Source organism: Humulus lupulus, chromosome 4 (assembly GCF_963169125.1).
Source record: "Humulus lupulus chromosome 4, drHumLupu1.1, whole genome shotgun sequence".
NCBI lineage: Eukaryota > Viridiplantae > Streptophyta > Magnoliopsida > Rosales > Cannabaceae > Humulus > Humulus lupulus.
Window position 1 is genome coordinate 31,305,643 of NC_084796.1, and position 7,228 is coordinate 31,312,870.

General features: G+C 41.6%; 1 non-coding gene across 1 annotated transcript; it reads right to left on the minus strand.

Annotated features, from left to right (window-relative positions):
* Nucleotides 1-662: 662 nt before the first annotated feature.
* Nucleotides 663-769, minus strand: LOC133833507 (small nucleolar RNA R71). The gene has a single exon (XR_009892884.1). It is a non-coding gene; the product is annotated as a small nucleolar RNA R71 (small nucleolar RNA).
* Between the last annotated feature and the right edge of the window lie 6,459 nt (nucleotides 770-7,228).

Consider the following 7,228-nt stretch of genomic DNA (forward strand, 5'->3'; position numbering starts at 1 on the left):
AACCTCGGGGAATTCTAGAAAAGCTCTTGGGCCTAAAGTGGTACCTTGGCAGCCTTCCCAATTGGCCTGGAAACATTTTTGGTGTATACTTATTACATTATTACACATTTGTGCTTATAATACTTACAAAATAAAATAAAAAATTTATGCCACGAAATAGAGACGCACTAGGGAGATTCGTGAGACAACAAGTAGAAACTTTAGAAAACTCTTCTAGTTCGTCGTTTTCTTCCATTCGTTCAAACACTCTCGATTCACCAAGACTTCCTGAACCACCCACGATGGCTCAACAAGATGAAGTCCAACCAAGAACGCTACAGGATTATTTACATCCTACACGTACAGCCACACCTTCATGCATAATGTATCCCGACAATATGCCAAATTTCAATTTCAAACACGGCATGATTAACCTCTTACCAAACTTCCATGGGTTGGAAAATGAGAGTCTGTACGTGCATATACGGGAATTCAAAGAGGTGGTGGCTACATTCAACAACCGAGCTGATGTCACCAACATTGTGAGATTGAAATTTTTTCCTTTCTCTCTCAAAGACAAAGCAAAAAGCTGGTTGTATTCCTTAAGGCCTAGATCTATCGGAACATGGGAGGAAATGACAAAAGCATTCTTTGCCAAATATTTCCCGCCCCTTAAGACTAGCAGCCTTAAGAGGCAAATCTCTACCTTCATCCAAAAAGACCATGAAACTTTCCAACAAGTCTGGGAGAGGTTTAGAGATTTGATAAATCAATGCCCACATCATTGATACGAAAGCTGGCGTCTGATCAACTATTTTTATGATGGTCTCACAACCGGACAAAGACAATTCGTGCAAATGATGTGCAATGGTGAATTCCTTTAAAAAGATCCCGATGAAGCTTTCGAGTACCTCAACGATCTTGGTAAAAAGTCCTACACATGGAATGGACCGAAGCCTATGGACAAGCCACGATCAACTGGAATCTACCAATTAAAGGAAGATGACAACGTCAAAAGCCAAATTGAATCATTGAGACAACAATTCGAGGCTTTCAAATCTCAAGAAGGTAGAGGAATCCATATGGCTGCAAAGGTAGAGACACGGGATCCATGCTTCATATGTGGAGGGACGGAACATCAACCGCAAGAGTGCCCAACTCTTGGTGAGTTAAGAGGAGGAAATGAGGAACAATGCAATGCTTTAAGGGATTACAAGAAGCCTTATAACCCTTTCTCAAACACTTACAATCCCGGTTGGCGCAACCATCCAAATTTTAGCTAGAAGGATTCAAACCAAGCATCTGGGAGCCAATGGAGGCCTGAGCAGCATAAACCACCAAAATCATACATTGCTCCTCAAAATAACATGCAATCAAGTAATTCTATTGAGAATACTTTGCAAATGCTTGTGCAAACTCAAATAGCCTCAACTCAAGAGCTCAAATCTTGTTTCACTCAAATGGTAGAGGAAATGAAAGACATGAAAATCCAAATGACAAAGCTAAACACTACTTTGGCGATTCAAGAGCATGGTAGACTTCCCACTCAACCTCTAATCCATCAAAAAGGGCAACACATGGCACAAACCTCCTCCTCTACAGATACAAATTTCAAAGAGGTTAATGCCATCTCTACTCGAAGTGGTCAAAGTACAGTTTCAACGTTAACTAAGACAATGCGTACGTCAATGCCCGCTCCAGATGATGACGTGCCAATAAGCATTCCAGTAAAGGCACCCTTTCCTCAATCTTTGAAATCCACTGGAAAGGTACTGGAAAATCATGGTGAAATCCTAGACCCTTTAACACAAGTGAAGATCAACTTGCCATTGTTGCATGTGATCAAACAAGTGTCGGCTTATGCAAAGGTTATCAAGGATTTATGCACCGTTAAAAGAAAGCACCATGTCAAGAAAACTACATTCTTGGCGGAACAAGCTAGCGTGGTAATTGACTGCAAGACACTGCCTAAGTACAAAGATCTTGGTTGTCCCACCATCTCATGTCAAATTGGGGAGCAGGAATTTGGTCAAGCCCTTCTAGACTTAGGACCAAGTGTAAATCTCATGCCATATTCAATATACTTGCAATTAGGTCTAGGAGAACTCAAGCCCACATCTGTGGTGCTACAATTGGCCGATTGATCAGTTAAGAAACCTCGGGGAACAGTAGAAGACGTTCTGATTCAAATTGAAAAATTCTATTACCCTGTTGATTTTCTCATCTTGGACACTCAATCTGAAGTGAGTATAGAGTCCAAAATTCCCATCATTCTCAGTAGACATTTCCTCGCAACAGCAAATGCACTCATTAACTATAAGAATGGTCTCATGAAAATCTATTTCGGGAACATGACTCAAGAAGTGAATGTTTTCCACATCGGCAAACAACCACCTGATAACGATGAGTGTTTCCAATCATATCTGATCGATACACTTATTTCAGAAGAGGTCAAAGCAAAATACACGTCTAATAATTTTAATCACCTCTTCCAAATTTCAGAAAGCTTGGAGCCCGATGAGTCTAAAATCAACCCTGAAATCTTCAAACACTCACGGGCTAGAAGAACCATGTTTTGGAATCAAATCTTTGAGGAACTCCCTCAAGATCGAGAAACACCAAAACCATCTATTGAACAAGCTCCTCAACTAAAGTTGGCACAACTTCCCGAGGGTCTTAAGCATGTTTTCCTAGGATCTGATAACACTTTTCCTGTCATAATATCCTCCAAGATCAATGCCACACAAGAGCGCCAAGTCATCAATGTGTTGCAAGAACAAAGAGATGCATTAGGATGGATGATAGCTGACATCAAAGGTATTAGTCCTTTAATTTCCTCCCATCACATTCAATTGGAAGACGGGGTTGTACCACGTCGTGACCCTCAAAGAAGATTGAACCCAACGATGAAGGAAGTAGTAAAAACTGAAGTCTTGAAACTTCTGGATTCTGGCATAATCTATCATGTTGCTGACAGTAAATGGGTCAGCCCAACTCAGGTTGTTCCCAAGAAATCTGGGGTAACAGTGGTACAAAATGAAAAAGGGGAACTTGTTCCTACCAAGGTCACAACTGGGTGGCGCATGTGCATTGATTATAGAAAATTAAATGCAACCACCCGCAAAGATCATTTTCCACTTCCATTCATCGATCAAATATTGGAACGTGTGGCAGGTCATCCTTTCTATAGTTTTCTCGATGGTTATTCAGGGTATTACCAAATCGAGATTACCTTAGAAGACCAGGATAAGACCACATTCACTTGTCCTTTTGGTACTTTTTCCTTTTGGCGCATGCCATTTGGCCTGTGCAATGCTTCAGCCACTTTCCAGCGATGCATGATGAGCATATTTAGTGATATGATCGAGAAATGTATGGAAGTATTCATGGATGATTTGACAGTCTTTGGAGATTCCTTTGAGTCAAGCCTTCTCAATTTAGAGTCTGTGCTTAAATGTTGCAAAGAAAAGGGCTTGGTACTCAATTGGGAAAAGTGTCATTTCATGGTGCCATCAGGCATAGTCTTGGGGTATGTCATATCGGAACGAGGAATTGAGGTTGATCAATCAAAGATTGAACTCATATCAAAGCTGCCCACCCCCAAGACTGTTAAAGACATTCGATCTTTTCTTGGGCATGCAGGGTTCTATAGGAGGTTCATACAAAATTTCTCGATAATTGCTCGCCCTTTGTCAAACCTCCTAGCAAAAGATGTTGTGTTCAGTTGGACACCTGAGTGTGAGGAATCTTTCCGAACGCTATTTGCAAAACTCACTTCCGCCCCTATCATTCAGCCACCAGATTGGAACTTACCGTTCGAAGTCATGTATGATGCTAGCAATTATGCTATAGGGGGCGTCTTAGGTCAAAGAAGGGAAGGGAAGCCCTTCGTTGTTTATTACGCAAGTAGAACTCTTAACAGTGCTCAAATGAACTATTCTACCACTGAGAAAGAGTTACTTGCTGTAGTATTCACACTTGACAAGTTTCATTCCTACCTGATTGGTTCACCTATCACAGTCTTTACAGACCATTCTGCCTTAAAATACCTCCTTTCCAAAAAGGATGCTAAGGCACATTTAATTAGGTGGATCCTTCTGTTACAGGAATTTGATCTGACCATAAAAGACAAGAAAGGAGTTGAAAACGTGGTAGCGGACCACTTATCTCGTCTTGAATTTTCTGATTCCGCTGATGGCCCAGCCATTCGAGCTGACTTCCTTGATGAACATCTCTTCGCAGTCACTAAGTTGCCATGGTACGCTCATATCGTTAATTACTTAGTGACTGGCGAACTTCAACCTGCATGGAGTGCACAAGATAAACGTAAATTTTTGGTCGAGGTTCATAACTTCTATTGGGACGACCCATATATTTTCAAGTATTGCCCCGACCAAATTATGAGACGTTACATTCCAGATGATGAAATTTTTAGTGTTCTTCACTTTTGTCATAATGAAGCTTGTGGTGGTCATTTTTCTATGAAAAAGACTGATGGAAAAATCTTACAGTGTGGTCTTTATTGGCTCACTTTGTTCAAAGACACTAACAAATTTTTTCGATCATGTGAAAGGTGTCAGAAATTGTTAGAGAATATATATTATTGCTCAATGGAAATATGGAAAAACCAATATACAACTCTATGCAAAAATACAATAGACCAGGTAATTGATTAAATAAATATTACAACTCAATTGCTCAAAATACAAGTAACTAGAAAGATGTAGGAGAACAAGATTACAAACTCAAAACAATAATAATACAAGTAAATAAGATCAACAAGATCAAAAGAATGAAAACACAAACAAACTCTCACACAACCAAAGTGTAGAGTAGTGGGGATCACCAACTTGAACAAGGTTCAAGACCTTTGTCCAAAAGCTTATTTCCCCCTATTCTCTAAGCACTAAGGGATCTCTCAAGGAAATAGCTCTCTGGAATAATCAAGCCTCAAGGTGTATTTTTCAGCCAAGTATTTTGTGGATGAAAAATGGTGTGTCTTACAAGTGAGCATTAGGCTCCTATTTATAGAGTTTTGAGACACCTTTTGAATTTCAAATTCCACCAACCCCCATGGCTATTACCAATGATTAATTGGATGTTTTATGGAATTAAAATAGAGATTTGGGAGTTACTGGGCTGTTGGAAACGTTCAAAATTGGATAAAAACCGAATTTGTATGAAGCTGTCAGCCACTAGGGCCGCGACTTGTTATTACCAATTGAACCTAATACTAGTTTGGTTACTAGTATTAAGATAGGTTACCATCAACCATGAATCTCTTTAGGGAGTCTAAGTCCCACCCTTGAGATGTAGAAATGATACCATTTGAATCATTTCTTTTCTCATGTATGCATACTTAGACAATCTCATTATTTATTAAAACTTTGTTGCTAGCCATAGTTTGATTAAAATAGTTACCCCTTTAAAATAGTGATTTTGACCATAGTCAACACCCCCACTATTTTATAGTTTAATATCCAAGACAAACATTTGAATATTAATTTTAGAAATCTCTTTGTTTCTAAAATTCTCCTTTATGTTTTAAATTGATTCCTTCTTGAATCAAAATATTACAAACAGTAACTTTAGACACCAAGCATGTCTAGATTTATCCATTCTATACATATATAGCCAATGTGATTTAGAATGTGGAATTCCAAATCACCTATTTGATAGGATGACCAAATTAATCAATTAATTAACAACAAAATAAATTGATTAACTATGGAGCATCACCCCCACGTTTCTCACATAGTGATAATAAAATATCACTTTAAAATAGAAATCTCTTTGTTGACGGTGAAATCTCGTCAACGAAATTAGATCGGAAAACTCAAAGATAAGTCAGGTGATATTTATATAAGAACTTAGAATAAACTTTAAGGAAAAGTAAACACAGATCAACAATGGAGCAAGTCCTTGTCTATTTCTCAATAGCCTCTGAATACAATGAATTTTCCAACCCCCTTTCAAGTGGAAGTGAGATTACTTTTATAGTGGGCTCTAATGGCCCCTGATACATGGTGGTCCAGGGGACCAGATGGTACATGAATACATTACCAGGAGAGTGGTTTCAGGGGTAGTGGTTTCGGCTCCAGTACATGGTCAGAATTCGTGGGTATGTCTCCACTGCCTACTGAGTACGAGTGTCAGAGGATGTCTGGTGTGGACCGTAGCAAGTACTTCACTTGTACGGCCACTACTTGTCTGACAGGGGCTCAGTGTCCGTACTCCGTCTAACTTAGTGTGAATCGCTACGAGGCACCTCCAATGTACCCTTATACATTATTCTAAGGTGCTTGGAAGTTATGGACCTTGCGGGATGGTTCCATGAAAATGAGCCGAGAGGTGTCTCGTGATGCCTTCGTCGGGACACCCCCAGCAATCCTTGTGATGGGTGGTCATGCGAGGCGAGGACCCTAGGCACGCGAGACGGCACCTAGGTGAGGCGAAGGACGTGGCCGTGTGAGGTGCGAGACCGTGGCTGCATGAGGCGCGAGGCCGTAGGAGCATGAGACGCAAGGTCGTGGCTGCATGAGGCGCGAGGCCAGAGGAGCACCCGCGCGAGATGGCGCCTAGGCGAGGCCATGACGCATAGTCCTTGGCGCAAGGCCCTGCTGGTGTCGCGAGGTTGTGGGCGCCCGGGTCTCTTGGAGCGAGGCCATGACGCACAACCCTTGGTGCGAGCCCCTGGTTATGCCGCGAGGCTATGTGCACGCGAGACCTCTGGGTGTGCGAGGTGCGAGGCTGTAGGTTGGTGCAAGGCTTCGGACGTGCAAGGCGCGAGGCCCTTGCCGCGAGGCCCTTGGTGCATGGCCGAGGGATGCATGGCGCGAGGCCCTTGCCGTGAGGCCCTTGTGCACCTACCCTCTTGTGACGCGTAGCTTGGCCTCTTAGCCTAGCAAGGCCATACTTCACGACTCACAAGGTGATGCTTCCCTTGGGACAATCTCCCGGTTTCTCAAGACTTGTAGGTCTGAGCCTGATAATCTGACTAAGTGACCTTTAGCCTTGTCTTTTAACCATGTACTGGGGATTTTTTTCTTGGTGGATTATTGGCATCCACACTTGCCCCCCAGTCTATAGGGAGGCCTTTAGGCGTTCTTGTAGACTCTTCTCTTCCTTTTTATTTTCTATTATATTTTTTTCTCTTTTTTTTTTTTGTATTTTTCATGCTCGAGGTCCTTTGGAGCCCACACGAAAGGGGGTTCGATAGGTCTCTCTTCGGTGCACCTTGGTTGTATCT